Genomic DNA, 9,238 nt, shown 5'->3' with positions numbered 1-9,238 from the left:
ATGGCGAGTGATGACGAGCATTTTTTCATGTGTCTGTTGGCTGTATGGATGTCTTCTTTTGAGAAATGTCTGTTCATATCCTTTCTCCACTTTTTGATGGGGTTGTTTGTTTTTTTCTTGTATATTTGTTTGAGTTCTTTGTAGATTCGGGATATTAGCCCTTTGTCAGATGAGTAGGTTGCAAAAATTTTCTCCCATTCTGTAGGTTGCCTGTTCACTCTGATGGTAGTTTCTTTTGCTGTGCAAAAGCTCTTTAGTTTAATGAGATCCCATGTGTCAATTTTTGCTTTTGCTGCCGTTGCTTTTGGTGTTTTAGACATGAAGTCCTTGCCCATGCCTATGTCCTGAATGGTACTACCTAGATTTTCTTCTAGGGTTTTTATGGTATTAGGTCGAACATTTAAGTCTCTAATCCATCTTGAATTAATTTTCGTATAAGGGTAAGGAAAGGATCCAGTTTCAGCTTTCTACTTGTGGCTAGCCAATTTTCCCAGCACCATTTATTAAATAGGGAATCCTTTCCCCATTTCTTGTTTTTGTCAGGTTTGTCAAAGATCAGATGGCTGTAGATGTGTGGTATTATTTCTGAGGACTCTGTTCTGTTCCACTGGTCTATTTCTCTGTTGTGGTACCAGTACCATGCTGTTTTGGTTACTGTAGCCTTGTAGTATAGTTTGAAGTCAGGTAGCGTGACGCCTCCAGCTTTGTCCTTTTGACCTAGGATTGTCTTGGCAATGCGGGCTCTTTTTTGGTTCCATATGAACTTTAAAGCAGTTTTTTCCAATTCTGTGAAGAAACTCATTGGTAGCTTGATGGGGATGGCATTGAATCTATAAATAACCTTGGGCAGTATGGCCATTTTCACGATATTGATTCTTCCTATCCATGAGCATGGTATGTTCTTCCATTTGTTTGTGTCCTCTTTGATTTCACTGAGCAGTGGTTTGTAGTTCTCCTTGAAGAGGTCCTTTACATCCCTTGTAAGCTGGATTCCTAGGTATTTTATTCTCTTTGAAGCAATTGTGAATGGAAGTTCATTCCTGACTTGGCTCTCTGCTTGTCTGTTACTGGTGTATAAGAATGCTTGTGATTTTTGCACATTAATTTTGTATCCTGAGACTTTGCTGAAGTTGCTTATCAGCTTAAGGAGATTTTGGGCTGAGACGATGGGTTTTCTAAATATACAATCATGTCATCTGCAAACAGGGACAATTTGACTTCTTCTTTTCCTAACTGGATACCCTTGATTTCTTTCTCTTGCCTGATTGCCCTAGCCAGAACTTCCAACACTATGTTGAATAGGAGTGGTGAGAGAGGGCATCCCTGTCTTGTGCCAGTTTTCAAAGGGAATTTTTCCAGTTTTTGCCCATTCAGTATGATATTAGCTGTGGGTTTGTCGTAAATAGCTCTTATTATTTTGAGGTACGTTCCATCAATACCGAATTTATTGAGCGTTTTTAGCATAAAGGGCTGTTGAATTTTGTCAAAAGCCTTTTCTGCATCTATTGAGATAATCATGTGGTTCTTGTCTTTGGTTCTGTTTATATGCTGGATTACGTTTATGGATTTGCGAATGTTGAACCAGCCTTGCATCCCAGGGATGAAGCCCACTTGATCATGGTGGATAAGCTTTTTGATGTGCTGCTGAATCCGGTTTGCCAGTATTTTATTGAGAATTTTTGCATCGATGTTCATCAGGGATATTGGTCTAAAATTCTCTTTTTTTGTTGTGTCTCTGCCAGGCTTTGGTATCAGGATGATGTTGGCCTCATAAAATGAGTTAGGGAGGATTCCCTCTTTTTCTATTGATTGGAATAGTTTCAGAAGGAATGGTACCAGCTCCTCCTTGTACCTCTGGTAGAATTCAGCTGTGAATCCATCTGGTCCTGGACTTTTTTTCGTGGGTAGGCTATTAATTGTTGCCTCAATTTCAGAGCCTGTTATTGGTCTATTCAGGGATTCAACTTCTTCCTGGTTCAGTCTTGGGAGAGTGTAAGTGTCCAGGAAATTATCCATTTCTTCTAGATTTTCTAGTCGATTTGCATAGAGGCATTTATAGTATTCTCTGATGGTTGTTTGTATTTCTGTGGGGTCGGTGGTGATATCCCCTTTATCATTTTTTATTGCGTCTATTTGATTCCTCTCTCTTTTCTTCTTTATTAGTCTTGCTAGCGGTCTGTCAATTTTGTTGATCTTTTCAAAAAACCAACTCCTGGATTCATTGATTTTTTGGAGGGTTTTTTGTGACTCTATCTCCTTCAGTTCTGCTCTGATCTTAGTTATTTCTTGCCTTCTGCTAGCTTTTGAATGTGTTTGCTCTTGCCTCTCTAGTTCTTTTAATTGTGATGTTAAAGTGTCAATTTTAGATCTTTCCTGCTTTCTCTTGTGGGCATTTAGTGCTATAAATTTCCCTCTACACACTGCTTTAAATGTGTCCCAGAGATTCTGGTATGTTGTATCTTTGTTCTCATTGGTTTCAAAGAACATCTTTATTTCTGCTTTCATTTCGTTATGTACCCAGTAGTCATTCAGGAGCAGGTTATTCAGTTTCCATGTAGTTGAGCGGTTTTGATTGAGTTTCTTAGTCCTGAGTTCTAGTTTGATTGCACTGTGGTCTGAGAGACAGTTTGTTATAATTTCTGTTCTTGTACATTTGCTGAGGAGTGCTTTACTTCCAATTATGTGGTCAATTTTGGAATAAGTGCGATGTGGTGCTGAGAAGAATGTATATTCTGTTGATTTGGGGTGGAGAGTTCTATAGATGTCTATTAGGTCCGCTTGGTGCAGAGATGAGTTCAATTCCTGGATATCCTTGTTAACTTTCTGTCTCGTTGATCTGTCTAATGTTGACAGTGGAGTGTTGAAATCTCCCATTATTATTGTATGGGAGTCTAAGTCTCTTTGTAGGTCTCTAAGGACTTGCTTGATGAATCTGGGTGCTCCTGTATTGGGTGCATATATATTTAGGAGAGTTAGCTCTTCCTGTTGAATTGATCCCTTTACCATTATGTAATGGCCTTCTTTGTCTCTTTTGATCTTTGATGGTTTAAAGTCTGTTTTATCAGAGACTAGGATTGCAACCCCTGCTTTTTTTTGTTCTCCATTTGCTTGGTAGATCTTTCTCCATCCCTTTATTTTGAGCCTATGTATGTCTCTGCATGTGAGATGGGTCTCCTGAATACAGCAGACTGATGGGTCTTGACTCTTGATCCAGTTTGCCAGTCTGTGTCTTTTAATTGGAGCATTTAGTCCATTGACATTTAAGGTTAATATTGTTATGTGTGAACTTGATCCTGTCATTATGATATTAACTGGTTATTTTGCTCATTAGTTGATGCAGTTTCTTCCTAGCCTCGATGGTCTTTACATTTTGGCATGTTTTTGCAATGGCTGGTACCGGTTGTTCCTTTCCATGTTTAGGGCTTCCTTCAGGGTCTCTTGTAAGGCAGGCCTGGTGGTGACAAAATCTCTAAGCATTTGCTTATCTGTAAAGGATTTTATTTCTCCTTCACTGATGAAACTTAGTTTGGCTGGATATGAAATTCTGGGTTTAAAATTCTTTTCTTTAAGAATGTTGAATATTGGCCCCCACTCTCTTCTGGCTTGTAGAGTTTCTGCCGAGAGATCTGCTGTTAGTCTGATGGGCTTCCCTTTGTGGGTAACCCGACCTTTCTCTCTGGCTGCCCTTAAGATTTTTTCCTTCATTTCAACTTTGGTGAATCTGGCAATTATGTGTCTTGGAGTTGCTCTTCTGGAGGAGTATCTTTGTGGCGTTCTCTGTATTTCCTGAATTTGAATGTTGGCCTGCCCTACTAGGTTGGGGAAGTTCTCCTGGATGATATCCTGAAGAGTGTTTTCCAACTTGGTTCCATTTTCCCCCTCACTTTCAGGCACCCCAATCAGACGTAGATTTGGTCTTTTTACATAATCCCATACTTCTTGCAGGCTTTGTTCATTTCTTTTTCTTCTTTTTTCTTTTGGTTTCTCTTCTCGCTTCATTTCATTCATTTGATCCTCAATCGCTGATACTCTTTCTTCCAGTTGATCGAGTCGGTTACTGAAGCTTGTGCATTTGTCACGTATTTCTCGTGTCATGGTTTTCATCTCTGTCATTTCGTTTATGATCTTCTCTGCATTAATTAGTCTAGCTGTCAATTCTTCCACTTTTTTTTCAAGATTTTTAGTTTCTTTGCGCTGGGTACGTAATTCCTCCTTTAGCTCTGAGAAGTTTGATGGACTGAAGCCTTCTTCTCTCATCTCGTCAAAGTCATTCTCTGACCAGCTTTGATCCGTTGCTGGCGATGGGCTGCGCTCCTTTGCAGGGGGAGATGCGCTCTTATTTTTTGAATTTCCAGCTTTTCTGCCCTGCTTTTTCCCCATCTTTGTGGTTTTATCTGTCTCTGGTCTTTGATGATGGTGACGTACTGATGGGGTTTTGGTATAGGTGTCCTTCCTGTTTGATAGTTTTCCGTCTGACAGTCAGAAGGACTGTCTGTTGGTCTGTTGGAGATTGCTTGAGGTCCACTCCAGACCCTGTTTGCCTGGGTATCAGCAGCAGAGGTTGCCAAAGATAGAATATTGCTGAGCAGCGAGTGTACCTGTCTGATTCTTCCTTTGGAAGTTTCCTCTCAGGGATGACTCCACCCTGTGAGGTGTGGGGTGTCAGACTGCCCCTAGTGGGGGATGTCTCCCAGCTAGGCTACTCAGGGGTCAGGGACCCACCTGAGCAGGCAGTCTGTCCCTTCTCGGATCTCAACCTCCGCGTTGGGAGATCCACGGCTCTCCCCAAAGCTGTCAGACAGAGTCGTTCGCCTCTGCACCGCCCCCGCTGCTTTCCCTATTGGACCTCAGCTGTGGGCTGTCCCCAGAGGTGGAGTCTACAGAGACAGGCAGGTTTCCTTGAGCTGCTGTGAGCTCCACCCAGTTCGAGCTTCCCAGCGGCTTTGTTTACCTACTTAAGCCTCAGCAATGGCGGGCGCCCCTCCCCCAGCCTCGCTGCTGCCTTGCGGATAGATCGCCGCAGACGGCTGTGTTAGCAGTGAGGGAGGCTCCGTGGGCGTGGGACCCTCCCGGCCAGGTGTGGGATATATTCTCCTGGTGTGCCTGTTTCCTTAAAGCGCAGTATTGGGGTGGGAGTTACGCGATTTTCCAGGTGTTATGTGTCTCAGTTCCCCTGGCTAGGAAAACGGATTTCCTTCCCCCTTGCGCTTCCAGGTGAGGCGATGCCTCGCCCTGCTTCAGCTCACGCTGGTCAGGCTGCAGCAGCTGACCAGCACCGATTGTCCGGCACTCCTTAGAGAGATGACCCCAGTACCTCAGTTGAAAATGCAGAAATGGCCGGGCGCGGTGGCTCAAGCCTGTAATCCCAGCACTTTGGGAGGCCGAGACGGGCGGATCACGAGGTCAGGAGATCGAGACCATCCTGGCTAACACGGTGAAACCCCGTCTCTACTAAAAAATACAAAAAGCTAGCCGGGCGAGGTGGCGGGCGCCTGTAGTCCCAGCTACTCGGGAGGCTGAGGCAGGAGAATGGCGTGAACCCGGGAGGCGGAGCTTGCAGTGAGCTGAGATCTGGCCACTGCACTCCAGCCCGGGCGACAGAGCGAGACTCCGTCTCCAAAAAAAAAAAGAAAATGCAGAAATCACCGGTCTTCTGTGTTACTCGCGCTGGGAGTTGGAGACTGGAGCTGTTCCTATTCGGCCATCTTGCTCCGCCCCTACAAGGGTTTATTTCTTAGCTATTCTATTTTATTGGCCCATTTATCTGTTTTTATGCCAGTACCACACTGTTCTGATTACTGTGGTTTTGTAATATCTTTTGAAATCAGGAAGTGTGACTCCTTCAATTTTATTCTTCCTTTTCAAATTTTTTTTGGTTATTCAGGGTCCCTATGAATTTTAGGGTGATTTTTTTTCTATTGTGAAAAAAAAAATACTATTGGGATTTTGATATGGATTGTGTTGAAATCTATTGATCACTTTGGGTAGCATGAATATCTTCACAGCACTAAGTACTGCAATCCATGAGTATGGGATGTCTTCTCATTTATTTGTGTCTCCTTTAGTTTTCTTTCAGCAATGTTTTGTAGTTTTGACTGTACAAATCTTTTTTTTTTTTTTTTTTTTTCTGAGACAGAGTCTCGCTCTGTCACCCAGGCTGGAGTGCAGTGGCATGATCACAGCTCACTGCAGCCTCCGTCTCATGGGTTCAAGCAATTCTCCTGTCTCAGTCTCCTGAGTAGCTACGATTACAGGTGTGCACCACCATGCCCAGCTAATTTTTATATTTTTAGTAGAGATGGGTATTCACCATGTTGGCCAGGTTGGTCTTGAACTCCTGACCTCGTGATCCACCCGCCTTGTCCTCCCAATGTGCTGGGATTACAGGCGTGAGCCACCACGCCCAGCTGATTGTACAAATCATTTACCTCCTTGGTTAGGTTTATTCCTAAGTATTTTATTCTTTTCGATGCTATTGTAAGTGGAATTGTCTTCTTAATTTTCTTTTTGGATTGTTCATTGTTAGTGTATAGAAAAGCAACTGACTCTTGCATATCAATTTTGTAATCTACAACTTTGCTAAATTTGGTTATTAGTTCTAACAGAGTTTTTGTGGAATCTTTAAGGTTTTCTACATATAAGATAATGTCGGCCAGGTGCGGTGGCTCAAGCCTGTAATCCCAGCACTTTGGGAGGCCGAGACGGGCGGATCACGAGGTCAGGAGATCGAGACCATCCTGGCTAACACGGTGAAACCCCGTCTCTACTAAAACATACAAAAAAACTAGCCGGGCGACGTGGCAGGCGCCTGTAGTCCCAGCTACTTGGGAGGCTGAGGCAGGAGAATGGCGTGAACCCAGGAGGCGGGGCTTGCAGTGAGCTGAGATCCGGCCATTGCACTCCAGCCTGGGTGGCAGAGAGAGACTCCGTCTCAAAAAAAAAAAAAAAAAAGATAATGTCATCTGTGAACAAAGATAATTTTACTTTTTCCTTTCCAATTTGAATGCCTTTTATTTCTTTTTCTTGTCTAACTGTTCTGGCCACTACTTCCAATACTATGTTGAATCAAAGTGGTGAAAGTGGCATGACATCCATGCTTTTTTCCTGACCTTAGAAATAAAGATTTTAGTATTTCACCATTGAGTATGAAGTTCGATATAAGCTTTTCTTTTCCTTCCTTCCTTCCTTCTCTTCTTTTGAAATGGAGTCTTGCTCTGTCACCCAGGCTGGAGTGCAGTGGCACGATCTCAGCTCACTACAGCCTCTGCCTACCGGGTTCAAGCAATTCTCCTGCCTCAGCCTCCTGAGTAGCTGGGACTACAGCCATGTGCCACCACGCCTGGCTAATTTTTGCATTTTTAGTAGAGATGGGGTTTTGCCATGTTGGCCAGGCTGGTCTCGAACTCCTGACCTCTGGTGATCCACCCACCTCGGCCTCCCAAAGTGTTGGGATTATAGGCATGAGCCATATGCCCGGCCGATATAAGCTTTTCATAGATGGCTTTTATTATTATCTTGAGGTAGATTCCTTCTGTTTCTAGTTTGTTGAATGTTTCCATCATGAAAATGTGTCAAATCTTGTCAACTAACTTTTCTACATCAGTTGAGATGATCATGTGGTTTTTGTCCTTCATTCTGTTAATGTGGCATATTATATTGATTTTTATATGTTGCACCTCAGTAATAAATCCCACTTGGTGATGGTGTATAATGCTTGTAACATACTGTTGAATTTGGTTTGCTAGTACCATGCTAATCTTCTCTGTATGGCTCCAATTTTAGCATATGCACTGCCAAAGGGAACACTCCCACAGCTTTACTTTTTAAATATGGTATAATGTAAACATACATTAAATTTAGGCTATCAAATGAGTTAACGACCAAGAATTCTTTTCTACATTTGAAACACACAAAAATTAAGACACAGATGTGCTATTGTCTGTTTATTGTTTTCTTTGAGGAACTGGGCATCACCTCCTATATAGTATACTTTAACCTTAATGTTGGCAAATGACTGACTGACTCTTTGGAAGGTGCTATGAAACAATTTGGCCTATAGAGAGCATCTGTATTTGCCAGTTCTATAATATTGTATGAAACTTGTTTGTAAATAAACCTAAATTGTTTAAAATAAATAAGGATATAAATAATACGTACTGAGAATTCAGTTCTTTTCCAACATATGCAATAATTCAGACTTTAGGGTACGTGATTTGCTCCAGACGACCACCAGAGTAAGTGCCAAAGAATATGCAAGTAAGCAGGGTAAAAGAAAACTTTATTAACTTGCCAATGTGAAGAGGGGGCGAGGTTCACCAGTCTCTGGCGGTGGAGGCCGACGAAGTTGCTCCGGCGTTCTCGGGCGAGGTTCCTAGCTCCCCACACGAGCAGGGGCCAAAGAAGTTCGTGCCATGCACCCGCCGGGAGCGGCTTTTATGTCCTGGGCCTGGGAGTGGGCGGGCAGTGGGCGGGACATAGGCGGGTCAGGGGCGGGGCGGTAGGCGTGGCTAGGTTTCGATTTTCTCCAGCAGACGTCAGACTGCGCCTGCGCAGTCGACCTGTGTCTTTCCCGGGCGTGGGAAAGTTGACAACGAAGAACCCGGAAATGCGCCATTTTAGTCCCTTTGTTCTTTTGTTCCCTCCCTCCCTCCCTCCGTCCAGACAGTACGTAAAATACAACACCTCGTGCAGAGTAATGTGCAGAATATGAGGAGTAACAAAAATTATCTCCTTGACCAAACTCTAGCCAGGCTCCTCAGCCATTTGTGGACTAGGCCTCAACAGACTTGAACAAAACTCGAACACAGTCTCTAACAGTTCAAGGTAGCATCTCTAGGATGACTCCAGCCCCGCTTTAAAGGGCCTGCCTGAAAAAACTCAGGCTGCCAAAGGAGTTTATTGTTCCAGCCTACACTTTAAGATATGGTCCCTGTCTCCCAGCCTCTGTGGGAGGATAAGAACCTAACTTCCAGAAACACCATTTAACAAACCCAGATGGGTTTCACGCAGACTAACCCCCACTTCGCACTTTTTGTAATGTTTCACTTCCCTCACTCTTCTGCGCCCCCTCATTCCTCTCCCCCTCCCTATTCCCCCATTTTTCCTTTAAAGTCTGAGTAACATTTGTACAAATCAAAGTTCAGTTCGTGCTGGACTCTTCCCTATTCCATTAGTATATTACTGGTTACAACCTGTCCTAATCACTTTACTGTCCTGCTTTGTCTTTGACAAGAGAACG

This window comes from Trachypithecus francoisi, unplaced genomic scaffold (genome assembly GCF_009764315.1).
Source record: "Trachypithecus francoisi isolate TF-2019V2 unplaced genomic scaffold, Tfra_2.0 Lachesis_group10, whole genome shotgun sequence".
NCBI classification, from domain to species: Eukaryota; Metazoa; Chordata; class Mammalia; order Primates; family Cercopithecidae; genus Trachypithecus; species Trachypithecus francoisi.
This window is presented reverse-complemented; position numbering follows the sequence as displayed.